This window comes from Balaenoptera physalus (assembly GCF_965194825.1).
Source record: "Balaenoptera physalus genome assembly, chromosome: 3".
Classification (NCBI taxonomy): Eukaryota; Metazoa; Chordata; class Mammalia; order Artiodactyla; family Balaenopteridae; genus Balaenoptera; species Balaenoptera physalus.
Genome location: NC_138890.1, coordinates 19,883,694 through 19,911,655, shown reverse-complemented (window position 1 = coordinate 19,911,655; position 27,962 = coordinate 19,883,694). Strand labels below are relative to the sequence as shown.

General features: G+C 42.8%; 1 protein-coding gene and 1 long non-coding RNA gene across 2 annotated transcripts in view; one reads left to right on the top strand and one right to left on the bottom strand.

Moving 5' to 3' along the window:
• The window catches only part of COL23A1 (collagen type XXIII alpha 1 chain), a 368,401-nt gene that overhangs the window by 298,836 nt on the left and 41,603 nt on the right, over positions 1-27,962 (bottom strand). The window lies entirely within an intron of this gene.
• Positions 99-27,828, top strand: LOC309656766. Its single transcript, XR_014261501.1, has 3 exons — positions 99-3,902; positions 6,836-20,069; positions 20,100-27,828. It is a non-coding gene; the product is annotated as an uncharacterized lncRNA (long non-coding RNA).

Genomic DNA, 27,962 nt, shown 5'->3' with positions numbered 1-27,962 from the left:
GTTCCTCCCTCCTGCTCCTCACGGCTACCCAGACCAGCAACCCAAGGGCCCTCCCACGCCCCTCCCTCCCTCCCCTTTCACAGCTAATGAAGCCCAAGCCCCAAGCAATTCTACTCCTAAACACCAGAAGAATCAGCTACCACCTACTCCTCTTACCCCAGACTCCTGAGCAGACTCTCAGCTCACCCACCAGCTGCTGCCCGAGATCTGGCCCCTCAAATCCGTCCTCACCCAACTAGAATACCAAAGTGCTCAATGCATCCCCAGCTGAAAACTCCCCATGGGTCTCCCTGGCTTTTAGGATAAGTTCAAACCCCCAACCGTGGCACAAGGACTAAATGATCTAAATGCCGATTAACTCTCTTTCCAGTCTCATTCCTTTCAAGCATCACTGCCCTACCTGCCTTCCTACCCCCACTTCCCCCAACCCCCATATGTACAAACTCCACTTTCTAACCATTTTGACTGAGCTCTTATATTCTTGAATGCTGCAGGTTAGAGAAGACTTTTGTGGTTCCCTTTCCCAATTCCTACTTACCCTTCTTAATTTAGGTGTCACTTCCCTTCAAAAGTGCCCTGAGCCTCAGGCTTGGATTGAGAGTCTGTTAAGTCAACACCCAACCTATCAACAAGGGCCCTTTCTCTCTCTCTATCTCCCAGCGGCTCAGGCTCTCAGTGACAGCAGCCCCTTCTTTTGAACAGCATGTTACAGTCTACAGATCTTTTTTAGCTCCTTTATCGTCTTCACCTGCCCATATCAACCCTTATTTTGCAGATGAGGTAACTGCAAGTTCAGGGGCAGAATGTGTTGGAACAAAGCCCAGGTCTTGGGCTGGGGTAGACTGTGAAGCCAGGCAGTGGCTACTGCAAACACTTCTCTAGCGAGGGGCACAGACCCAAAGGCCTCTCGGGGCCAGGCATGCAGCGTTGTCCAGGTACAAGACAACAGGGAGTGGCCAGGGCTGTCGTGAACTAGAGGTCAATGATCTGCACAGGGCTACACAGCTCTGGCCGGCACTGCCATGTGGCAAACTGGGTCCTGGTGCTGCCTGGTCTTCTAGTTTTTCCAAGAGTAGTCAGGAATCAGGATTTTAAAATAAAGTTTCCTGACTTTTAACACATTATACTGGTTGGATCCATCCTCTATTGAAGTATGTTTACCTCATTGGTGTCTGGTGTTGTCCTCTACTATATCCAAGAACCTACAACAGGAGCTAGCATCCATGTTGTTGCAGGCCTGCGACAAGTATAACCTAGATGGATGGAGGGATAAGTGGACAGGTGGATGGATGAGTTAACAGATGAATGGATAGATGAGTGGATGGGTGGATGGATGGATGGATGGATGGATGGATGGGTAGATGGATGGATGGGTAGATGGATAAATGCATGGATTCATGGATGGTTTCATGGTTGGATGGATAGGTAGTCAGAAGGGAGGGAGAGAGGGAAAGGGAGAGAATGAATGGGTGACCAACAAGACTGGATAGTCCCCGACTTTGCTACCAGAGCAGAGAGCTCAGCGAGGTAGCTGGTCATTGGTTCCCCAATTGCAGTGCAAATAGATCTATCAGTTATTCAAAGGCCTCTTCCAAACCCTCCCAACACCTCCCTAAGAGCAGGTACTCACGTGACTCCTATATACTTTCCCTCATCACTGAAGAGTTGATAAGAGATACACTAAGGCCAAAGGACAAAATCTGGGTCATTCTGGACCAGGGCTTGAGGTTCTGTTGATGCATTTGGGAAGAAGGCATCTTTGCCACATCTCTAAGTGTGACAAAGTGCCATGAACAGTTTGTCTCCATGATTAATGAGAGAGAACAGACAGGATGGGAACATGTGGATTTGGGAGTAAGGGGAACCAGCATTCAAAGCTCAGCTCAGCCACACACTAGCTATGTGAGCTTGAGCAAGTCCCTTATCCGCTCTGGGCTTCAGTGTTTTCATCTTCAAAATGGGATGATAACATCTACTTCATATCATGTTTGTGAGGATTAAATGAGATGACACTATGTGCATGGCCCTGCACAGAGCCTGGTTTATAGAAAACAATCAATAAATGCTACTTCCATTTTATTCTATACAAGAGTCCAAGTGGTATTATGAATGAAGACTTTATAGTAATAAAATTTTAATATTAAAATTACTCCCCATAACTGTTCAAGACGAAAACTTAAGAATGAGGAGGCTCAAATGTCCATCAATTGATGAATGCATATACAAAATGTGGTATACACATACAATGGAATATTATTCAGTCATAAAAAGGAATGAAGTTCTGATTCATTCTCAAACATGGCTGAACCTTGGAAACACTGTGCTAAGTGAAAGAAGCCAGACACAAAAGGCCATTTATATGATATACAGAGAGTAGGCAAATTCATAGAGACAGAAAGTAGATTAGAGGTTATACCAGGGGCTGGGGTGGGGAGAAATGGAGAGTTATTGCTAAATGGTTACAAAGATTCTGTTTGGGGTGCTGTTTTGGGAATAGAGAGTGGTGATGGTTGCACACCATTATAAATATAATTAATGCTGCTGAATTGTAGACTTAAAAATGGTTAAAGTGAAAAATGCATTTTACTACAATAAAAGAATTTTTAAAAAAAAGAATAGGAAGTCTTGGCAAAGTAACAATTCTCCTAGTTTGCTTAAAAAAAGGAAAGAGTTACATGACTTTGTGTTGCATAAACATTAAAAACTCTCAGAGTTAACTAGATGAAGGTGTCTTTTGCCCTTTGAGACCTGAAATGTGTTTTCAGTTTATGAAATGAAATTTGGAAACATGACTTGGATGTTTTCTTTCTGTAATTTGGGGTCAGGAGAGTGGAGAAAGAGAAAAACTAACCAGGCAAGTTACTGCCTTTGGAAGACAATCAAACATGGAATAGGTTTTTTTCCCCGTCTCAAATTAAGATGTATACATCTAGCCCACATGAATTCCAGTCAGAACATATTTTAACTGGGACAACAGTTTGGTCTCAGTAGTCTACCCCGGGACTGGGAGAGGCCTCGCCACCTTCTCCAGGTGTCTGGGAGATGGTTTGAAGGCTGCACAAACCCTAACCTCAGTCATCCAGCAAGGAACACTGGGGCACTCTTAGCCATCTTTAGCCCATGAGCTGTATCCAGGAGTCTTTTGAGAAAGAATGTACCCAAGGGGAGGTGATGAGCTAATAATATTTGAGGACAAGAGGGCAGTATTGGAGGGCAGGATGGGGGCTCTGATGACATAGCCAACACCACAAGGCATAACCCAGGCAGGCACCAAGCACCCAGACGTGGGCACTGTCCCGGGACCAGAGTCAGCTTACAGGGACTGCTGATTACTTCTGCCAAACAGCATCCTTCCTCTTATGTTGCAGTCTCCACAACCTCCTACCCCGGCCTGAGAATAAGAAGGTCCATCTTGAACCCTTGGACACTAGTACATTTCACAGTACAATTCTGGCACAGTTTCAGTAGTGAGCCGTGAACCCCTGCCCTATATTATACATCTCTAGGAAAGCCTCCTATCTAGGTCCAGACATGAATTTGAGAAAACTGCATGATGTGGATTCTCAGCAATCCATGTGACCCAGAGTTGAAGATGCATCACTGGAACTGGCCCAGGAAGAGCAGCTCCAAAGCTCTGTTCCTGTTTAACCACGGATGGAAATTCTCATCTTCTGTGTCCATGGAAGCACTAGGGTGGGTGCTTTTATATCATTTTCTTTCATTTACTGCCTTGCTTTATCAGTGCATGTAATTATTTCCACTATTGAACCAACAGCACGTGTGAAATACGAACCAGCATACCCAGAAAAAACTAAATGAGACCTTGAATGATGAACAATGGGAAGGAAACTTTTCTCAATGTGGTGAACACTGCGCTGTTACTGAGAACGAGACAAGTTCCGGTACATGGGCTGTGAACACAGCTTTCACTCACTGTGTTATCGATTTCCTGAGAAACTCTCCTGCCCTCCTGTCTATAACCGTTCATTTGCATGACCTCTGACCTCAAAAATGCAAATACCCATGGGAGTGAGCATCAATATGGAAACCAATTGTGTGTCATATGGCTGGGATCTCTGGGGAACAACTGCTTTCAGTAGGGCAGTGTGTCAGTCAGGACTTTTATCTTTAAAGGTCAGAAGAGGGTCAAATTAACTTTAAAAACAAAGAACGCATTGCCTCTCTTAACTGAAAAATCCACAAAGGTTCAGGTCCGGCTGGATCCAGGTGTTCCTCAGGACTCTCCTTCCCCACCTCTCGGCTCTAGTTTCTCCGTGTTGGCTTTATTTATGGCAGGGATGTGGGGGTGCTATCCATACTGTGGCCCCCAGTGGCTCCAGGCCCACATTCCACCACCTGCGCAACCCCAGTGGAAAAAGACCCTCTCTATGCCAAAGTTTGCAGGAAAAGTCTGAAATCTGCCACTTCTGGGGACGACTGGGTCATGTGCTAATTACTAGATGGTGGGGTCAGCCTACCCCAAGCCATAGCCTGGGACTAGAAAAGGGGGTTTGCCCAGGAGAACCAGGGACAGATGCAATGCTGCCCAGCACAGGCAAGCATCCTCATGATGCTTGGCCTTGACCTGACCGGCTCCCGGACCTTACCAGCCTTCTCCTCCCCATAAGGTGGGGCCACCTGACCACGCCTGCTGATCCTTCTGCAGACCCGCCCAGCTTCTAGACCATCCTAGCCTAGGGCAGGCAGCCATGGGCTGGCTCTGGCCCTGCTGTCTGTGCTGAGGCTTCCTCCACACCATGAAATAGGGTTTTCTTTTCTCAGAGAGTTCCCTGTCTAGAGTCCTACAAGCTGTGAGGCTCAACAACTAACTGACCACTTCATTCATCTTTTCACTCATGCGCTCACTTAGCTGCTGTTTATGAGTCCAGCGCTCTGCTAGGCACCATCTTCATGCACGCTGCCCACTCGATCTGTGTAACTGTAAGGTGAATGTTCTCCCCATTGTAAAGATGAAGAAAGTAAGGCAACAAGTGGTTAAGTAACTTGACTAAGCTCACAGGGCAAGGAAAGACAGGCTACAACAGTGGTGCAAACCCTAGGACCCTAAAGCTTTGCCTAATAAAACTGGTGCAAAATGGGAAAAGATAGTGGTGTCCAAGGCTCACAGGAAAAGCTTCATCAACATAGAAAAATAAAGATCAGGCTAAATGTGTCTGTGAGCATGGCACAGTCTAGGGGCAGAAGCACTCGAGAAAAGTCCAAAGCATTTTACCATACCAGCTGCCTTAAGGACGTAGATGTCTTAGGTCCTGCCCTCAAAGACCTCACAATGCACGTGGGGCAAAAATCCAAAAATCCACATAAAAAGCTGAACACGGTAACTGCCTGAGGTAATAAACAAACACTGCATAGGCAGGCTGGACAAAGGTGGGTGTCTGAGGGGTTCTGGGAAGAAGAAAGCACAAAGGGTTGGTATAATCAGACATGGCTGCCTGGAGGAGGTGAGCTTGGGAGAACCTAGAGGAGAGAGGCTGGAGGGCAGATTCAGGGCTGGGGTATGAGAAGGAAAGGTACCCAGGTGGGTGTGGGCATTGGAGTCAGCATCTACGGGTTTTGCCTTCCCAGTGTCCCTCCCATTCTTTTACTAGCATCCCAAGTTCCTCTGGAGAGCCACCCCTTTGCCATGCTCAGCCCACGTGGGTGTGGATGGGGTTGATCCTATCCCCTGACTAGAGGGTGGGCATATGACCCAGACCTGACCAAGCAAAGCTCCACATTTTCTCAGCTACAGTGACAGGTTTGGGGGACACACGGCTGTGGCTAGACCAGTAGAAGTCCTTTGCAGGGTCGGGGCAGTACAGCTGATGTGATGCGGACCTGGACCTGGCAGGGGCTGTAACCATCCTCACAGGAGAAGAGGCCACCTGAGAATGAAGCCAACAAAGGAACACAGAGCCGAGAGACAGGCAAACCCACCAGGAGGATGTCGACTGCTCCTGAAACCAGAATTTCCCAGAGCCCAAAAAAGTTCCTTTGATGCTTAAGCCAGTTTGAGCTATGCTCCCATCAATTGCAATAAAAGGAGTCCTGATGCAAGTGTGGAGCTTTGGGGGGCAGTGAGGGGCCAGCCGGTGAGTCTGCAATGGGGTGCTTCCATTGCTGAGTTTGGGGGCCAGTGATACAGGGGGTCAGGCTGACCACAAAGGGCTTGAACCCCAAAATGTGGGTTCAGACTCAGAGCTGCTGTCCGGTGCTCCCGCAGCCATGTGCCTCTGCTGCCCAGATGCCCATGGATAAACGGCTGCTGCGAGGGTTAAAGAAAGATTCAGTCCTGCAGCTCCTTGGACTCCTGTTTATTATATTTAAACAACGTGTAAAACTGCTCCTATCCTCACTCATCCTCAAATTGCTGTCATCAAGAAAGTTGGCCTTGTTTGTCCCAGTTCCCCAGGACGCAGAGACTGCCCGGGCCACTTAGGGCCAGGCAGGGAGGGTCAAAGCCAAATCGGAAAAGGTGGGGGTGCTGGTCACCAGAGGTGCAGCCAGAGGGGGGTGGACAGCAGGGTCGAGGGGGCAGGGTGGGGAGAACAATGATGGGGGCGAGATGAGCAACAGTGGCCAGGAGGATGCCCCAGCGCTGGTCTGAGCCGAGTGTCACTCACCCTGAGACCTGTCCTTCTGCTCCAATCCCTCCCAGCCTCCTGACTCCCCATACGAGGAGCAGCCGTGGCCCTCTCCACGTGCCCACCTGTCTGTCCTGAGATAAGCGGCCGACCCCTCCTCTCCTGTTCCTGGGTGTCTGCCAGCTCCAACAGGCCCCCGGGGCACACCTCCACCTTCTACAAGCACAGCTCCTACTCACTTCTCTTTCCAGGAGGCGCTGGACCCGGTGGTTGGTATGGCACAAGCTTGAACTGGGCACATCACTGGGTACAAACTGTCCTCATTCTTTGGTGACCGACTGGGCTGAGGTGGGGGGGGTGGGGATACGCGGTCTCTGAAGAGCTGAGATAACTGTGTGTCCTCAGTAGGCTGCAACCCACTTTGGGGCAGCCTCCGAGATCTCCCCTGGGGCCGGCTGCCTGCAGGCTGCAAGCTGCCCCTCAGAGCCCCTGCTCGGCCCCCTGAGCAGCCTGGACACTGAGGCCTCAAGAGGGCGCCTGCCACACCTCTCTGCTGCAAGCCTGGGACAGCTGAAGGAGGCTTGGCCCCAGCCAAACGCAGCCTCTCACTCCTCAGGTAAACAGTCTGAAATGGCAAGCGCCGTACTGAAACGTTTGCAGGATTTCTTGGACATTAAATAGCTCCCCACATTCTCTCTCTCTCTCCCTCTCACACACACACAGATGACTTAAGTGTAAATAAATCAGAAACACCTGGACACTTTTCTTAAGCTACAAGTGAATTTTTAATTCAGGAGGAAAAGCCTACAACACGTTTGGAGTCTCGGCAAACACAACAGCTTTCAGCTAAGACATCTGGCCATCTCAGAGTGCAATGCCTGATCTGTCCAGCACCCTCATCCAGCTCCCATTTACCCAGAGCTTTAATTCCCACCTCTGGGCCTTCTTCTATCTCCTGTTCTACCCCTCAGCTTGCCTGCCACTTAGAAACCTTTGTCTCTTACTCGTGATAAGTCCTGACTTAAATATTAGCCCTTTTAAAAATTCTTCCTCAACTAAGCCACACTCATGATTATTCATTCACCCTCCTCACCAATTTAATGCACTCCCCGTGGAGGTTATCTGTTGATTCTATTAAGTCTCTGCTCTCCCACTTTCTGGTAACAATAGCCTCATTTTTCTCCCTTCCCTATCCTATCCCAGTTCATGGATTGGGTGGGACTGACCCAACCCTCCACTAGCTACAAGGATGGGCACGAATCTCTGGCCTGGTCTTCACCTCCTGGCCACAGTGACTGGTTCCAAGATGAGCAAGCTACTTGCATTAGTTAAATGAGAGTCAATCCCATGGAAAAGACGTACTCTAGGTCCACTGGGACTTCTGAGCCTGGAGTTGTTGGCAGCTGCTTTGCCAACCCTTAGAAAAGGTGTAGTAGTTTTATCTGTGGCCACATAACAACATGACCCAAAACCTAGTATCCTAAAACAGCCATTTATTATTTCTCATGATTCTCTGGATTAACTGGGCTGAGCTGAGCAGTTTTGTTACTACAGTGATGGCTGAGGTCACTCATGTGGCTGCATTTAGTTGAGAGCTTGTCTGAGATGGCTAGAATGTCTATGATGGCCTCATCCTCAAGGTCTCTCTTCATGTGGCCTTTTATCCTTCAATAGTCTAGCCTTGAGCTTCTTCACAGCTGGGTGGCTGGGTTCAAAGAAGACCAGCCCCAGTGTGCAAGCAGCTTATCAAGCCTCTACTTGTATCACACCTGCTAATGTCCAACTGGCCAAAGCAAACTGCACATCCAAGCTCAGACTCAGTGTTGGAAGGGGCTACACACAGAGTGAATATTAGGGAGCTTGGCCCACAAAGGGCCACCCAGTGGACCAAGTAACTAACACACAGGTGTAGGGGAAAGGTTTTTTATGTCATCACTGTAGTCCTGGGACCCACGTATGCCTGAAGTCAGAGATCTACCCCTGGTCTCTTCAGTTATACAAACCCCAACATACAAAAAAAATTTTTTTGTTTAGCCAAGTCATTCTGAGTCAGGTTTCTGTCACCGACGAACACTGTAATCAATGCCACCTCTGTGCCAAGCCCAGGGTGGACACTGGTGACACAGACTGAAATCGGACACAGCTGACTTAGCTAGGTGGGGGTGTCCCCAGTTGTCTTTCTCCCCAACAAAACTACAAATTCCCAAGGGACGGGGCCAGCTCTCAGGCCTGATTTATAACTCATGCCTAGCACAGTGCTGGGTACTTAAGGAATGGTCAGTGAAAGTGTGTTGATGAACTGTCATCATACTATACACTTTCAAATGCTGCTGGACAAGTATCCTCAAGTCTCATGTTGCCATGGAGTAACTCTCAAAATGAACCAGGTGTCATTTACTTTTAAGACTGAGGGAGGTCCCAGTCCTGATCCCAGTGGGGTTGGGCCGGGGCTTTCCAAAGCAGCCCAAGACTAGCAAAACCTTTTCCTTGACAGTTTATCTGCCATCCTTCCACTGAGAGGCGGCCTCTCTTGTCTTCTAGAATAGTGAGAGTAAAGCACAAAAAAGACGGAACACTGAATTTGAAACCTACAGGTGCATGATGGTTTTAAACAGGTCCACAAATTCTTTGATACTCCTCCTTCAAAAGGCAGATCTGACTTCTGCCTACTTCTCTTGATTAGGGGTTGTCCTTAGTGACTTACCTCTAATGAAGAGAATGTGGCTGAAGTGATTGTGCATGACTTCCTAGGCCAGTGAGAAAAAGCCACTCAGCCTCTCCTGGCTCTCTCTTGGGACATTCACCCTTAGAACCCAGTGACCACGTTGTGATGAAGCCAAGTAGCCACTTGGAAGTCCAGGAGCAGACGTCCTGGCCAAGCTCCAGCTGAGGTCCCAGACAACACCTAGTACCCCTGACAGACATGAAGTGAGCCTTCAGACAATCCCAGCCTCCCAGCCAGCAATGAGTGGAGCAGAGACCAGCTGTTCTCGCTGAGCCCTACCGAAATTGCAGATTCGTGAGCAAAATAGACATTTTAAGCTATAAGGTTTTGAGGTAGTTTATAAAAAAGCCACAGATAGATAACTGGAACAAGATGGAAGAGACTTTAGAGATAATATAGTTCAACTTGCCCATCTGACAGGTGGGAAAAAGTCCAGAAGATGGAAGTGACCCTGAGTCAGACATGGGCCCAGATCTCTGGATATCAAGTAGAGTGCTCTTTGCACTATCTGCCTGGGGCTGACCCAGCGCTCATTCCGACTCCCTTCTCCCTGACCTCTCTGTGAAGATGAAGGCCTGCCACTGAGGATGTAGGGATGGAAAGATAAAAAGACCCTGGGTTCCGGAAACATCCCTGAGCAGCTGCACCAGCCCTGGACTGCCTACCTCCGGAATTATCATGTGCAAGGAAAATAAATCCTCATGCATTGAAGTGAGGGTTTCTGTTATCTGCAGCCAAATGCATGCCTAACTGATAACACTGGCTTTCTAACTGCACTGGATTCAAAGTTCCTACTGTGTTGTTTCCAACTTATTTTGCTGCTGTTGCCAAAAACCCTGTAACTGAGCTGTAACTCCAGGGGCCAAGTTGAGAGAGCTCCCTACTGCCCCACTTGCTGCCAGAATTGCTCATCTATTCACAGCAAGCTGGCCCTCGCTCACCCTCAGCCTTCTAAGCTGACCCAGGCCTGCGCTGGCATTCTGCACACTCCCTCTGGCCAGTGGAGGATAAAAGAAAGGTGTCTAGTGCTTCTCTCAGCCCTGCAGTCACTGAGCTACAACACCAGACTGACCATGGGCTGCCAAAGCCCTCAGAGATGTGACTAGACAGATTACACAGTCCCGACTAACAACCAGAATGGGGAGATCCCCAATAAAAGAGTGTGGCCACACCCCACACACCTGTGACCATGCATGCAGGCTGGCTGCTGACATGATGGGTAGGCTCGCTCAGAGACCCCCATTGCGGGTCCTGCTCCAGTCAAGGCCTGAGGTCACCCCATGCAGAATCGAAAACCTGAGGGCTCCGACCTGGGCCTTTACAGCAGGCACATTTTTGGCTGAATCTGTTTACCTGGCCGTGATTCAGTATTATCCCTTTAAAAATAATCAGTCATTAAGAGGAACTTCCAATGCCCCTGGGAGACAGCTCACTTTGTGGCTGCCTTAATCTAAGAAACATCGGAATGGAAAGGGCCCTTTTAAGGAGCAGCCGGAGCATCCCTCCACCTAGTGCCACATGCATTCAGCTAAAAGGGACTCCAAGGTGCCCTGAGAGGAAAGCTCTGGAAACACAAACTCAAGCTGATCTCAGACAAGTCTAAGCTCCCAGAGTTGCAGCTTACATAGGTGTCTGCACCTGTCACTTAACTTGAGTCATATGGTGACCCCATAAGAGTGGGCTGGCTATTACTGTCCCCTTTTACAGATGGGGAAACTGAGTCTCAAGGCATTGCAGGGACTTGCCAAGGCCATGTGCAAGTGAGTAGGTGTTATGGACTGAATGTTTGTGTCTTCCCCAAATTCATACGTTGAAGCTCTAACCCTCAATGTGATGGTATATGGAGGTGGAGCCTCTGGGAGGTGATTAGGTTTAGATGAGGTCAAAGGGTGGGGCCCTCATGATGGGATTTGTGTCCTTATAATAATAAGAGACTGAACTCTCTCTCTCTACCATGTGAGCACAAAGCAAGGCAGCTTTCTGCAAGCCAGGATGAGGGTCTTCACCAAAACCTGACCATACTGGTACTCTGAGACTTTCAGACTCCAGAACTGTGAGAAATAGATTTCTGTTTTGTAAGGCACCCAGTCTATGGTACCTTTGTCATTGCAGCCTGAGCAGACCAAGACAATGAGGTACCCAGCTAGAAGCCCCACTGGCGCTCTCTCACTTAACCCCTGTATCACTGGAGCAAATCACTTACCCCCTCTGAGACTAACTTTCCCTGTCTGTAAAATGGGGAAATGCCCATCTTACAGGGTAGTTGTAAGGATAAATGAGATTGTGACTACCATGGTGATTGGAGAACTAAGGCTCAGAGCCCATATAAATGAAACATTTTTTGTTGTGGTATTAAAACATATGTAATGTAAAACTTACCAATTTTAAGTGTACAGTTCAGTGGTATTACATACATTCACACTGTTGTGCAACCATCACCACCATCCATCTCCAGAACACTTTAATCATCCCAAACTGAAATTCTTTATCCATTAAACAAGTTCCCATTTTCCCCTCCCCACAACCCCTGGCACCCACCATTCTACTTTCTGCCTCTTATAAGTTTGCCTACAGTAGGGACCTCATATAGGTGGAATCATAGTATTTGTCCTGTTGTGGTTGGCTTATTTCATTAGCGTAATGCCCTCCAGGTTCATCCATGTTGCAGCATATGTCAGAATTTCCTTCCTTTTTAATGCTGAATAGTATTCCAACACATGTAAATACTATATTTTGTTCATCCGTTCATCTGTATTACAAATTATCATCCTCATTCTTGCAGAGGAACTGAGGTGAGGAGCTCCCCCTTCCTCCTCACAAACTAGTCCCAGACAGCTTGATCTTGTTCTTCTGAGTGTGGCTTCAGGCCGCCATTCCCACAGAAACACACACGGACAAGCAGGTGTACCACCAACCTGTAGTGGAGGGTCAGTTGTGTTTTTTGTTCTAACTTCCAGTTCGTCAGGGACCAATACTTTTGTGAAATACAATAAAATGATGTAGAAAATAAAAACTTAAAAAACAAAGCCATAAAATTATTGGCCGTTTTTTTTAATTTTTAGATTCGACAGACATAAAACTACTGGTTAAAAGGCTAGAAAAGTTTCAAAACTTTCTCAGTTTCTATCTAAATCTTGTTACAGATCTGTAACAAACATTTCAAGGGCCGGCACCCATCTGCAAACCACATTTTGAGCAGCACTGCCTGGAGCACTGATTAACAGCAAAAATGAAAACATCTAAATGACCATCAATAATGTAGTTGTTAAATACACTTTGGCATCTCCATATTATGGTTTAGCAATAAAACATAATGAAGCATGTGAGTCAGCATTTCCACTCCTAAGTACATAACCAAGAGAAGTGAAAACATATGTTCCCGTAAAAACTTGTACACAAATGTTCATAGCAGCTTTATTTACAATAGCCAAACAGTGGAAATCCAAATGTCCATCGATGGATGAATGGATAAACAAAATGCGGTATATCCATACAATGGAATATTACTCAGCCATAAAAATGAATGAAGTACTGACACATGCCACTGGATGAATGTGGAAAACATTATGCTAAGAGAAAGAAGCCAGACATAAAAGCCCACATATTTATGATTCCGTTTCTATGAAATGCCCAGAATAGGCAAATAGAGAGAGATAAAAAGTAGATGAGTGGTTGCCAGGGGTTGGGAGTGATAGAGGGATTGGAACATGATGGCTAAGGGGTACAGGGTTTCTGAGTGGAGTGATACTCTAAAAATGATTCTAAAAATGACTGTGGTGATGTCTGCCCAATTCTGTGCATATACTCAAAATCACTGAATTGTACACTTTAAATATATGAATCATATGGTACATAAATTATATCTTCATTAAGTTGTTATTAAAAATGAAGCAGAGTCTGAATTTAAAACATACAGCAGGTAGGACATGCTCTCACTCCCTCTTGCAAGAGCACTGGAATCAAAACTAACTGCTGAACAATCATCGACAGGAAGACACTGGAACTCACCAAAAAAGATACCCCACATCCAAAGACAAATGAGAAGCCACAATGAGATGGTAGGAGGGGCGCAATAACAATGAAATCAAATCCCATAACTGCTGGATGGATGACTCAGAAACTAGAGAACACTTATACCACAGAAGTCCACCCACTGGAGTGAAGGTTCTGAGCCCCACATCAGGTTTCCAAACCTGGAGGTCCGGCAACGGGAGGAGGAATTGCGAGAGAATCAGACTTGAAGGCTAGCGGGATTTTATTGCAGGACTTCGACAGGACTGGGGGAAACAGAGACTCCACTCTTGGAGGGCACACACAAAGTAGTGTGTGCATCAGGACCCAGGGGAAGGAGCAGTGACCCCAGAGGAGACTGAACCAGACCTAGCTGCTAGTGTTGGTGGGTCTCCTGCAGAGGTGGGGGGTGGCTGTGTCTCACCGTGAAGACAAGGACACTGGCAGCAGAGGTTCTGGGAAGTGCTCCTTGGCATGAGCCCTCCCAGAGTCCGTCATTAGACACACCAAAGAGCCCAGGTAGGCTCCAGTGTTGGGTTGCCTCAGGCCAAACAACCAACAGGGAGGGAACACAGCCCCACCCATCAGCAGTCAAGCAGATTAAGTTTTTCTGAGCTCTGTCCACCAGAGCAACAGCCAGCTCTACCAACCACCAGTCCCTCCCATCAAGAAACTTGCACAAGCCTCTTAGATAGCCTCATCCACCACAGGGCAGACAGCAGAAGCAAGAAGAACTACAATCCTGCAGCTTGTGGAACAAAAACCACATTCACAGAAAGATAGACAAGATGAAAAGGCAGAGGGCTATGTACCAGATGAAGGAATGAGATAAAACCCCAGAAAAACAACTAAATGAAGTGGAGATAGGAAACCTTCCAGAAAAAGAATTCAGAATAATGATAGTGAAGATGATCCAGGAGCTCAGAAAAAGAATGGAAGCAAAGATTGAGAAGATGCAAGAAATGTTTAACAAAGCCCTAGAAGAATTAAAGAACAAACACCTAGAATTAAAGAACAAACAAACAGAGATGAAGAATACAATAACTGAAATGAAAAATGTACTAGAAAGAATCAATAGCAGAATAACTGAGGCAGAATAACGGATAAGTGACCTGGAACACAGAATGGTGGAATTCACTGCTGTGGAACAGAATAAAGAAAAAAGAATGAAACGAAGTGAAGACAGCCTAAGAGACCTCTGGAACAACATTAAATGCAACAACATTTGCAATATAGGGGTCCCAGAAGGAGAAGAGAGAGAGAAAGGACCCGAGAAAATATTTGAAGAGATTATAGTCAAAAACTTCCCTAACATGAGAAAGGAAATAGCCACCCAAGTCCAGGAAGTTCAGAGAGTCCCATGCAGGATAAACCCAAGGAGAAACATGCTGAGACACACGGTAATCAAATTGGCAAAAATTAAAGACAAAGAAAAATTATTGAAAGCAGCAAGGGAAAAATGACAAATAACATACAAGGCAACTCCCATAAGGTTAACAGCTGACTTCTCAGCAGAAACTCTACAAGCCAGAAGGGAGTGGCATGATATACTTAAAGTGCTGAAAGGGAAGAACCTACAACCAAGATTACTCGATCCGGCAAGGATCTCATTCAGATTCGACGGAGGAATCAAAAGCTTTACAGACAAGCAAAAGCTAAGAGAATTCAGCACCACCAAACCAACTCTACAACAAATGCTAAAGGAACTTCTCTAAGTGGGAAACACAAGAGAGGAAAAGGACCTACAAAAACAAACCCAAAACAATTAAGAAAATCGTAATAGGAACATACATATCGATAATTACCTTAAACGTGAATGGATTAAATGCTCCAACCAAAAGACACAGGCTCGCTGAATGGATACAAAAACAAGACCCATATATATGCTACCTACGAGAGACCCACTTCGGACCTAGGGACACATAAAGACTGAAAGTGAGGGGATGGAAAAAGATATTCCATGCAAATGGAAATCAAAAGAAAGCTGGAGGAACAATACTCATATCAGATAAAATAGACTTTAAAACAAAGAATGTTACAAGAGACAAGGAAGGACACTACATAATGATCAAGAGATCAATCCAAGAAGAAGATATAACAATTATAAATATACATGCACCCAACATAGGGGCACCTCAATACATAAGGCAACTGCTAACAGCTATAAAAGAGGAAATCGACACTAACACGATAATAGTGGGGGACTTTAAAACCTCACTTACACCAATGGACAGACCATCCAGACAGAAAATTAAAAAGGAAACACAAGGTTTAAATGACACAACAGACCAGGTAGATTTAATTGATATTTATAGGACATTCCATCCAAAAACAGCAGATTACACTTTCTTCTCAAGTGCGCATGGAACATTCTCCAAGATAGATCACATCATGTGTCACAAATCAAGCCTCAGTAAATTTAAGAAAACTGAAATCATATCAGGCACCTTTTCTGACCGTAACGCTATGAGATTAGAAATCAATTACGGTAATAAAACGTAAAAAACACAAACACATGAAGGCTAAACAATACATTACTAAATAGCCAAGAGATCACTGAAGAAATCAAAGAGGAAATCAAAAAATACCTAGAGACAAATGACAATGAAAACACGACGATCCAAAAGCTATGGGATGCAGCAAAAACAGTTCTAAGAGGGAAGTTTATAGCAATACAATCCTACCTTAAGAAATAACATCTCAAATAAACAATCTAACCTTACACCTAAAGGAACTAGAGAAAGAAGAACAAACAAAACCCAAAGTTAGTAGAAGGAAAGAAATCATAAAGATCAGAGCAGAAATAAATGAAATAGAAACAAAGAAAACAATAGCAAAGATCAATAAAACTAAAAGCTGGTTCTTTGAGAAGATAAACAAAATTGATAAACCATTAGCCAGACTCATCAAGAAAAAGAGGGAGAGGACTCAAATCAATAAAATTAGGAATGAAAAAGGAGAAGTTACAACAGACACCGCAGAAATACAAAGCATCTTAAGAGACTACTACAAGCAACTCAATGCAAATAAAATGGACGACCTGGAAGAAATGGACAAATTCTTAGAAAGGTATAACCTTCCAAGATTGAACCGGGAAGAAATAGAAAATATGAACAAACCAATCACAAGTAATGAAATTGAAACTATGATTAAAAATCTTCCAACAAACAAAAGTCCAGGACCAGATGGCTTCACAGGTGAACTCTATTAAACATTTAGAGAAGAGCTAACACCCATCCTTCTCAAACTCTTCCAAAAAACTGCAGAGGAAGGAACACTCCCAAACTCATTCTATGAGGCCACCATCACCCTGATACTAAAACCAGACAAAGATACTACAAAAAAAGAAAATTACAGACCAATATCACTCATGAATATAGATGCAAAAATCCTCAGCAAAACACTAGCAAACAGAATCCAACAGCACATTAAAAGGATCATACACCATAATCAAGTGGGATTTATCCAAGGGATGCAATGATTCTTCACTATACGCAAGTCAATCAATGTGATACACCATATTAACAAACTGAAGAAGAAAAACCACATGATCACCTCTATAGATGCAGAAAAAGCGTTCAACAAAATTCAACACCGATTTATGATAAAAACTCTCCAGAAAGTGGGCATAGAGGGAACCTACTTCAACATAATAAAGGTCATATACGACAAACCCACAGCAAAGATCATTCTCAATGGTGAAAAACTGAAACCATTTCCTCTAAGATCAGGAACAAGACAAGGATGTCCACTCTCACCATTATTCAACATAGTTTTGGAAGTCCTAGCCACGGCAATCAGAGAAGAAAAAGAAATAAAAGGAATCCAAATTGGAAAAGAAGAAGTAAAACTGTCACTGTTTGCAGATGACATGATACTACAGAGAATCCTAACGATGCCACCAGGAAACTACTAGAGCTAATCAATGAATTTGGTTAAGTTGCAGGATACAAAGTTAATGCACAGAAATCTCTTGCATTCCTATACACTAATGATGAAAAATCTGAAAGAGAAATTAAGGAAACACTCCCATTTACCACTGCAACAAAAAGAATAAAATGCCTAGGAATAAACCTACCTAGGGAGACAAAAGACCTGTATGCAGAAAACTATAAGACACTGATGAAAGAAATTAAAGACGATACCAACAGATGGAGAGATATACCATGTTCTTGGATTGGAAGAATCAATATTGTGAAAATGACTCTACTACTCAAAGCAATCTACAGATTCGATGCAATCCTTACCAAATTACCAATGGCATTTTTTACAGAACTAGAACAAAAATTCTTAACATTTGTATGGAGACACAAAAGACCCCAAATAGCCAAAGCAGTCTTGAGGGAAAAAAACAGAGCTGGAGGAATCAGCCTCCCTGACTTCACACTATACTACAAAACTACAGTAATCAAGACAATATGGTATTGGCACAAAGACAGAAATATAGATCAATGGAACAGGATAGAAAGTCCACAGATAAAGCCACACACCTATGGTCAACTAATCTATATCAAAGGAGGCAAGGATATACAATGGAGAAAAGACAGTCTCTTCAATAAGTGGTGCTGGGAAAACTGGACAGCTACATGTAAAAGAATGAAATTAGAACACTACTTACCACCATACACAAAAATAAACTCAAAATGGATTAGAGACCTAAATGTAAGACTGGACACTGTAAAACTCATAGAGGAAAACATAGGAAGAACATTCTTTGACATAAATCACAGCAAGATCGTTTTTGATCCACCTCCTAGAGTAATGGAAATAAAAACAAAAATAAAGAAATGGGACCTAATGAAACTTAAAAGCTTTTGCAAAGCAAAGGAAACTACAAACAAGACGAAAAGACAACCCTCAGAATGGGAGAAAATATTTGCAAATGAATCAACAGACAAAGGATTAATCTCCAAAATATATAAACAGCTCATGCAGCTCAATATTAAAAAAACAAACAACCCAATCCAAAAATGGGCAGAAGACCTAAATAGACATTACTCCAAAGAAGACATACAGACGGCCAAGAAGCACATGAGAAGCTGCTCAACATCACTATTAGAGAAATGCAAATCAAAACTACAATGAGGTATCACCTCGCACCAGTTAGAATGGGCATCATCAGAAAATCTACAAACAACAAATGCTGGAGAGGGTGTGGAGAAAAGGGAACCCTCTTGCAATGTTGGTGGGAATGTAAATTGATACAGCAACTATGGAGAACACTATGGAGGTTCCTTAAAAATCTAAGAAGAGAATTACCATATGACCCAGCAATCCCACTACTGGGCATATACCCAGAGAAAACCGTAATTCAAAAAGACACATGCACCCCAGTGTTCATTTCAGCAGTATTTACAACAGCCAGGACATGGAAGCAATCTAAATGCCCATCAATAGACGAATGGATAAAGAAGTTGTGGTACATATATACAATGCAATATTACTCAGCCATAAAAAGGAACGAAATTGGGTTATTTGTAGAAACATGGATGGATCTAGAGACTGTCATACAAGTGAAGTAAGTCAGAAAGAGAAAAACAAATATCGTATATTAACGCATGTATGTGGAACCTAGAAAAATGGTACAGATGAACTGGTTTGCAGGGCAGAAACTGAGACACAGATGTAGAGAACAAACGTATGGACACCAAGGGGGGAAAGTTGGGGGGTGGGTGGGATGAATTGGGAGATTGGGATTGACATATATACACTAATGTAGAAAATGGGTAACTAATAAGAACCTGCTGTATAAAAAAATAAATAAAATAAACTTCAAAAAAAAATGAAGCAGAGTCCTATAGCTATTAAAACAATTTAATTAAGTTGTTTAAAACCTAAAGAAAATCCTAGGTCTGGATGTTTTCACTAGTGATTTCTTCTAAACATTTAAGAGAGAAGCAACACTAAATCTTACACTAATTCTTCTAGGTAACAGAAACCAGGGTAACATTTTCTAACTCATTTTACAAGACCAGCATAACCTTAATAACCAAAACCTGACAACAGAAGAAAGCAAAATTACAGAGCATCTCTCTATGAAGACAGATACAAAATCCCTAAACAAAATGTTGAATCCAGCAACATATTAAAATAATAGAGCCCCTCCAAGTGGGGTTTATTCTGGGGTAGTTAACATTTTAAAATCAATCATCATAATTCAGTGTTTTGACAGAAAAAAAGGGAGAAATATCATATGATCATCTCCTAAATGTACAAACATCACTTGACAAGTCTTAACACCCAATCATAACTTTTCTTAAAAAAAAACCTCTCAGCAAACTAAGAAGAGAACTTATTTAATTTGATTGATATCTACAAAAACCTAAAGCAATGGTCATACTTAATGTTTCTTCTGACTTCACTTATGAAACCAGGATGCCTGCAATAGAATTGGTAATAATTCTCTTCAGCACACTGAAGGTCCTAGCCAAAGCAATGAGTAAAGTAAAAGAAATAAAAGGAATAAGAATAGGAAACAAATAAAATTCTACTTATAGATGACATGATTGAAAATACACAAAAAATCTAAAAGACTATTAAACTATTAGAATTTAAAAGCGAAGTAGGGGGACTTACCTGGTGGTCCAGTCGGTAAGACTCCGAGTTCCCAATGCAGGGGGCCCGGGTTCAATCCCTTGTCGGGGAACTAGATTGTACATCATGCCACAACTAAGAAGCCTGCATGCTGCAACTAAGAGTCCACATGCCGCAACTAAGAAGCCCACATGCCACAACTAAACATGCCGCAAGTAAACATGCCGCAAGTAAACATGCCGCAGCGAAGATCCCACATGCTGCAACTAAGACCTGGTGCAGCCAAAATAAATAAATAAATAAACAAACAAATAAATATTAAAAAAAAGTGAAGTGGCAAAAACAATGAAAACAAGGGGAACATGAAAAATCATCAGCAACAAACAGAAAGCAAAGTTTAAAAATATTATCATTTAAAATAGCATCCAAAAAAACATTAAATTCCTAGGAATAAATGTAACATGTATAAGACCTCTACGCTCAAAACTATAAAATACTGTCAAATAAAATTACCCCGATAGAGCGATACAACATGTTCGTAAATTGAAGGCCTTGGTATTGTCAAGATGTCATTTCTTCCTAAATTATTATCAATATTCAGTGAATCTCATTCAAAGTCTCAGCAGGGTTGGGGTTTGTTGTTGTTTTGTTGTTGTTGTTATTTTAATACAAATTTGCAAACAGGTTGTAAAAGTTGTATGAAAATGCAAAGGCCCAAGAATAGCAAAGGCAATTCTGCACAAAACACCACTGAAGCTTTGGTAATTAAAATAATGTGGTAATCACACATGGATAGACAAATAGGATAATGGAGCAGAAAAGGCAGTCCAGACACAGACATGCACAGCCACCAGGATGGCTAAAACAAAACAGACAGAAAATGCCAAGTGTTGGTGAGGACATGGAGCACCTGGAATTCTGGAATTCTCATACCCGCTTGGTGGAACTATCACCTTCTTTGGAAAACGACATGGTACTAGTTACCAAAATTTAACATCTGTATACCTTATGCCCAGCGATGCCACTGTAAAGTATAAACACAACAGAAATGCATACATATGTTCCCCAAAACACATACACGATTGCTCATGACAGCACTGCCCATATTAGCCCCAAACTGGAAACAACCCAAATGCCCAACAATAATAAAATGAATAAATAAACGAACAATCCATCACTACATGCAGCAACATAGATAAATCCCATAACGCTCAACTAAAGACACAAAAGAATCTACAGTGTGTGATTCCATCCACATAAAGTTCAAAAACAGGCAAAGCAAGTCTATTATGTGAGAAACAGGGACAGTGGTTACCCTCAGGTAGCTGGGGGTCTCTAGACGGCAGTTCATGTGCTGTTTCTAGACCTGGACACAGGTGTGTTTTGGTTGTGGAAATTCTTCAAGCTCTAAACTTAGGATATGTGCTCATGCCTGTAGTAAGTTCTATTTTGACAAAAAGTTAAAACAAATAAGGAGGCAGACATCAGAGGTACATATATGTTGATGTTATAGTGACAAAAGCTCTTAATGGTTGCAGGGACACAATATTAAATGTGAGCAGATTCACTGCCTTTCTAGCACCTCCTGCAGAAGCCCCTGCACTTGCCCACTTGTGACCATGGCTTCAGATGGGCTGACCAGGAGACAGGACAGAAAGGCCAGGAGCAGAAGGAGCAGGAAACATACTGAGAGACTTTTATGCTGGAAAGAGTGAAAATGATTGGTGTGGAGGGAAATGTGGAAAAAGTCCAGAAAGGCAGGGGAGCAAAAAAAGACCAGAGTTCAGGGGATAGAGGAGGAAGAGAGGAAGGAGTGGGCTGAGAGCCACAGCAACCACCTTGAGTCACATCCTGGTGTTTATTTGAACAGGTTTCCAGATAAGAATGGTCCATGGGCCCCTGGAGCCCATTCAGGTTGGACTGACAGGGAACGGTACCCTCATACTGTGAAGTTAAAAAGAACTACAGGAGGAGGAGTCAATATGGCAGTGTGGCAAGACGCGGAGATAGCATCTCCCCACAGCTAGGGCGCCTGCAGGCTGCTGGTGGGGGACTCTGATGGCCAAGGAGACGGGAGGAACCCCAGAGTGAACCAGTAGGACGTAAGGGGACCGAGGGGGGAGGAGAAGTGGAGGCCAGACAAGATTGGAGCCCCTGAGGCCAGGGAGATCAGGAGAGGCAGGTGGGAGGGACTCTCCAGGAAGAGTGGGAGAGGAGCAGAGGGTCACTGCCTGGCCCACTTGGGCCGGGGAGCCTGCTGAACTCCCAAGCCACTTTCCCTCCCTCCAAAGCCCCATCCAGGCTCCATGGGTCCTGGGGGCATAGGAGGGAGGCCAGGGAGATCAGAAGAGGCAAGTGGGAGAGGCCTTCCCAGACCCCAGACCGGAGGAGCAAGAGAGGAGAGGAGGGCAGTTTGCCCCACCCACCCGAGCCCAGGAAACCTTCTGCGCTGCCCTCTGAGACGAGGGTGGGGGGCATGCCTGAGCCCCTTCTGTTCCTTGAGCCTCAGCCCCACCCCTCACAGCCCCCAGGGCCTTTTCTAGCCCTGTGGGTCCTGAGCACTGGCCCCACCCACTGCCCAAACCTCACCCTTGTTTAGGTGCTGCTCTCCACAGCCAAGGCCTCCCCCTCCAGTTTTTTTTTTTCTTTTCCCTCCTCCTCTTTTTTACTATTGTGGTACTGATGTACCTTCTGGTTGTTGATTCATCTATATTTTTACTTTTACATTCTTTCTAACATATCTGTTAGTTTCCTAGTTTAATTTTATTTTTTACTTTGTTATTGTTCTCTCTTTTTTTTTTTTTTTTGCCACCCCACATGGGAGCTCTGACTCTGAACCACTGGACTAACAGAGAACCTCAGACCCCAGGGAATATTCATCAGAGTGAGGTTTCACAGAGTTCCTCATCTCAGCACCAAGACCCAGCTCTACCCAATAGCCTACAAACTCCAGTGTTGGAAGCCTCAGGCCAAACAACCAGTAAAACAGGAACAAAATCCCACTCATTAAAAAAAAATTGAGACAGCAAAAAAATATGTCACAGATGAAGGAGCAAGGTAAAAACCTACAAGACCAAATAAGTGAAGAGGAAATAGGCAATCTACCTGAAAAAGAATTCAGAGTAATGATAGTAAAGATGATCCAGAATCTCGGAAATAGAGTGGAAGCACAGGTTGAGAATATACAAGAAATGTTTAACAAAGATCTAGAAGAACTAAAGAAAAAACAAACAGAGATGAACAACACAATAACTGAAATGGAAAAGACACTAGAAGGAATCAATAACAGAATAACGGAGGCAGAAGAATGAATAAGTGAGCTGGAAGACAAAATGGTGGAAATAACTGCCAAGGAGCAGAATAAAGAAAAAAGAATGAAAAGAATTGAAGACAATCCCAGAGACCTCTGGGACAACACTAAACGCACCAACATTTGAATTATAGGGGTCCCAGAAGAAGAAGAGAAAAAGAAAGGGTCTGAGAAAATATTTGAAGAGATTATAGTGGAAAACTTCCCTAACATGGGAAAGGAAATAGTCACCCAAGTCCAGGAAGCACAGAGAGTCCCATACAGGATAAACCCTAGAAAAACACACCAAGACACATGTTAATCAAACTAACAAAAATTAAATTCAAAGAAAAAATATTAAAAGCAGCAAGGGAAAAACAAAAAATAACATACAAAGGAATCCCCATAAGGTTATCAGCTGATTTTTCAGTGGAAACTCTGTAGGCCAGAAGGCAGTGTCAGGATATGTGATGGATAAGTGTCAGGGTAAGTGATGAAAGAGAAAAACCTATAACCAAGATTACTCTACCCAGCAAGGATCTCATTCACATTCGATGGAGAAGTCAAAAGCTTTTCAGACAAACAAAAGCTAAGAGAATTCAGCACCACCAAACCACCTTTAAAACAAATGCTAAAGAAACTTCTCTAAGCAGGAGACACAAGACAAGAAAAAGATCCACAAAAGCAAACCCAGAACAATTAAGAAAGTGGTAATAGGAACATACATGTTGATAATAACTTTGAATGTAAATGGATTAAGTGCCCCAACCAAAAGACACAGACTGGCTGAATGGATACAAAAACAAGACCCATATATACGCTGTCTACAAGAGACCCACTGCAGACCTAGGGACACCTACAGACTGAGAGTGAAGGGATGGAAAAAGATATTCCATGCAAATGGAAATCAAAAGACAGCTGGAGTAGCGATACTCGTATCAGATAAAATAGACTTTAAAATAAAGAATGTTACAACAGACAAGGAAGGACGCTATATAATGATCAAAGGATCAATCCAAGAAGAAGATATAACAATTATAAATGTTTAAGCACCCAACATAGGAGCACCTCAATACATAAGGCAAATGCTAACAACCATGAAAGGAGAAATCAACAGTAATACAATAGTAATAGTAGTAATAGTAATAGTAGGGGACTTTAACGCCCCACTTACACCAAAGGACAGATCATCCAAACAGAAAATAAATAAGGAAACACAAGATTTAAATGACACAATAGACCAGATAGATCTAATTGATCTTTATAGAACATTCCACCCAAAAGTGGCAGAATACACTTTCTTCTCAAGTGCACATGGAACATTCTCCAGGATAGATAACATCTTGGGTCACAAATCAAGCCTCGGAAAATTTAAGAAAACTGAAATCGTATCAAGCATCTTTTCTGACCACAGCGTTATGAGATTGGAAATCAATTACAGGAAAAAAAACTGTAAAAAATACAAATATGTGGAGGCTAAACAGTGTGCTACTAAATAACCAAGAGATCACTGAGGAAATCAAAGAAGAAATTAAAAAATACCTAGAAACAAATGACAACAAAAACACGATAACCCAAAACCTATGGGATGCAGCAAAAGCAGTTCTAAGAGGGAAGTTTATAGCAAATCAATCTCATCTCAAGAAAAAAGAAAAATCTCAAATAAACAACCTAACCCTACACTTAAAACAACCAGAGGAAGAAGAACAAAGAAACAAAGTCAGTAGAAGGAAAGAAATCAAAGATCAGAGCAGAAATAAATGAAACAGAAATGAAGAAAACAGGAGCAAAGATCAATAAAACTAAAAGCTGGTTCTTTGAGAAGATAAACAAAATTGATAAACCGTTAGCCAGACTCATCAAGAAAAAAAGGGAGAGGATGCAAATCAAGAAAATTAGAAATGAAAAAGGAGAAATCACAACTGACACTGCAGAAATACAAAGGATTATAAGAGACTACTATAAACAACTATATACCAATAAAATGGACAACCACGAAGAAATGGACAAATTCTTGGAAAGGTACAATTTTCCAAGACTGAACTGGAAGAATTAGAAAATATAAACACACCTATCACAAGTAATGAAATTGAAACCTTAGTTAAAAATCTTCCAACAAACAAAAGTCCAGGACCAGATGGCTTCACAGGCGAATTCTATCAAACATTTAGAGAAGAGCTAACACTGCTCCTTCTCAAATTCCTCCAAAAAATTGCAGAGGGAGAAACACTCCCAAATTCATGCTACAAAGCCACCATCACCTGACACCAAAACCAGAAAAAAATATCACAAAAAAAGAAAACTACAGACCAATATCACTGATGAACATAGATGCAAAAATCCTGAACAAAATGCTAGCAAACAGAATCCAACAGCACATTAAAAGTATCATGATCAAGTGGGCTTTATCCAAGGGATGCAAGGATTCTTCAATATACACAAATCAATGTGATAAACCATATTAACAAATTGAAGAAGAAAAATCATATGATAATCTCAACAAATGCAGAAAAAGTTTTCGACAAAATTCAACACCCATTTATGATAAAAACTCTCCAGAAAGTGGACATACAGGGAACCTACCTCAACATAATAAAGGCCATATATGACAAACCCACAGCAAACATCATTCTCAATGGTGAAAAACTGACAGCATTTCCTCTAAGATCAGGAAAAAGAAAAGGTTGCCCACTCTCACTGCTATTATTCAACATAGTTTTGGAAGTTTTAGCCACAGCAATCAGAGAAGAAAAAGAAATAAAAGGAATCCAAATCAGAAAAGAAGTAAAACTGTCACTGTTTGCAGATGACATGATACTATACATAGCGAATCCTAAAGATGCCACCAGAAAACTACTAGAACTAATCAATGAATTTGGTAAGGTTGCAGGATACAAAATTAATGCACAGAAATCTCTGGCATTCCTATACACCAACAATGAAAAATCTGAAAGTGAAATTAAGAAAACACTCCCATTTACCATTGCAACAAAAAGAATAAAATGCCTAGGAATCAACCTGCCTAAGGAGGTGAAAGACTTGTACTCAGAAAACTATAAAACACTGATGAAAGAAATCAAAGATGACATAAACAGATGGAGAAATATACCATGTTCTTGGATTGGAAGAATCAACATTGTGAAAATGACTATACTACCCAAAGCAATCTACAGATTCAATGCAATCCCTATCAAACTACCAATGGCATTCTTCATAGAATTAGAACAAAAAACTTACAATTCGTATGGAAACACAAAAGACCCTGAATAGCCAAAGCAATCTTGAGAAAGAAAAATGGAGTTGGAGGAATCATGCTCCCAGACTTCAAACTATACCACAAAGCTACAGTAATCAAGATGGTATGGTACTGGCACAAAAACAGAAATATAGATCAATGGTACAAGATAGAATGCCCAGAGATCAACCCACACACATATGGGCACCTAATTTACAACAAAGGAGGCAAGAATATACAATGGAGAAAAGACAGCCTCTTCAATAAGTGGTGCTGGGAAAACTGGACAGCTATATGTAAAAGAATGAAATTAGAACACTACCTAACACCAAACACAAAAATAAACTCCTAATGGATTAAAGACTTAAAGGTAAGACCAGACACTATAAAACTTTTAGAGGAAAACATAGGAAAAACACTCTATGTCAAATAAACCACAGCAAGATCTTTTTTGACCCACCTCCTAGAGTAACAGAAATAAAACCAAAAATAAACAAAAGGGACTTAATTAAACTTAAAAGCTTTGCACAGCAAAGGAAACCATAAACAAGACAAAAAGACATCCCTCAGAATGGGAGAAAATATTTGCAAATGAAACAACAGATAAAGGATTTATCTCCAAAATATACAAACAGCTCATGGAGCTCAATTTTAAAAAAACAAACAATCCAGTTAAAAAATGGTTGGAAGACCTAAATAGACATTTCACCAAGGAAGACATACAGATGGCCAAGAGGCACATGAAAAGATGCTCAACATCACTAATTATTAGAGAAATGCAAATCAAAACTACAATGAGGTATCACCTCATGCCGGTCAGAATGGCCATTATCAAAAAAGCTAGAAACAATAAACGCTGGAAAGGGTGTGGTGAAAAGGGAACCCTCTTACACTGTTGTTGGGAATGTAAATTGATACAACCACTATGGAGAACAGTATAGAGGTTCCTTAAAAAACTAAAAATAGAACTACCATATGACCCAGCAATCCCACTACTGGGCATATACTCTGAGAAAACCATAATTCAAAAAGAGACATGCACCACAATATTCATTGCAGCACTATTTACAATAGCCAGGACATGAAAGCAACCTGAATGTCCATCGACAGATGAATGAATAAAGAAGATGTGGCACATATATACAATGGAATATTACTCAGCCATAAAAAGAAATGAAATTGAGTTATTTGTACTGAGGTGGATGGACCTAGAGTCTGCCATACAGAGTGAAGTAAGTCAGAAAGAGAAAAACAAATACCATATGCTAATGCATATATATGGAATCTAAAAAAAAAAGGTACTGATGAACCTAGTTCCAGGGCAGGAATAAAGAGGTAGACATAGAGAATGGACTTGATGACATGGGGTGGGAGGGTGAAGCTGGGGCGAAGTGAGAGTAGCATTGACATACATACACTACCGAATGTAAAATAGTTGGCTGGTGGGAAGCAGCAGCATAGCACAGGGAGGTCAGCTCGGTGCTTTGCAATGACCAGAGGGGTGGGATAGGGAGGGTGGGAGGGAGGCTCAAGAGGGAGGGGATATGGGGACATGTGTATGCATATGGCTGATTCACTTTGTTG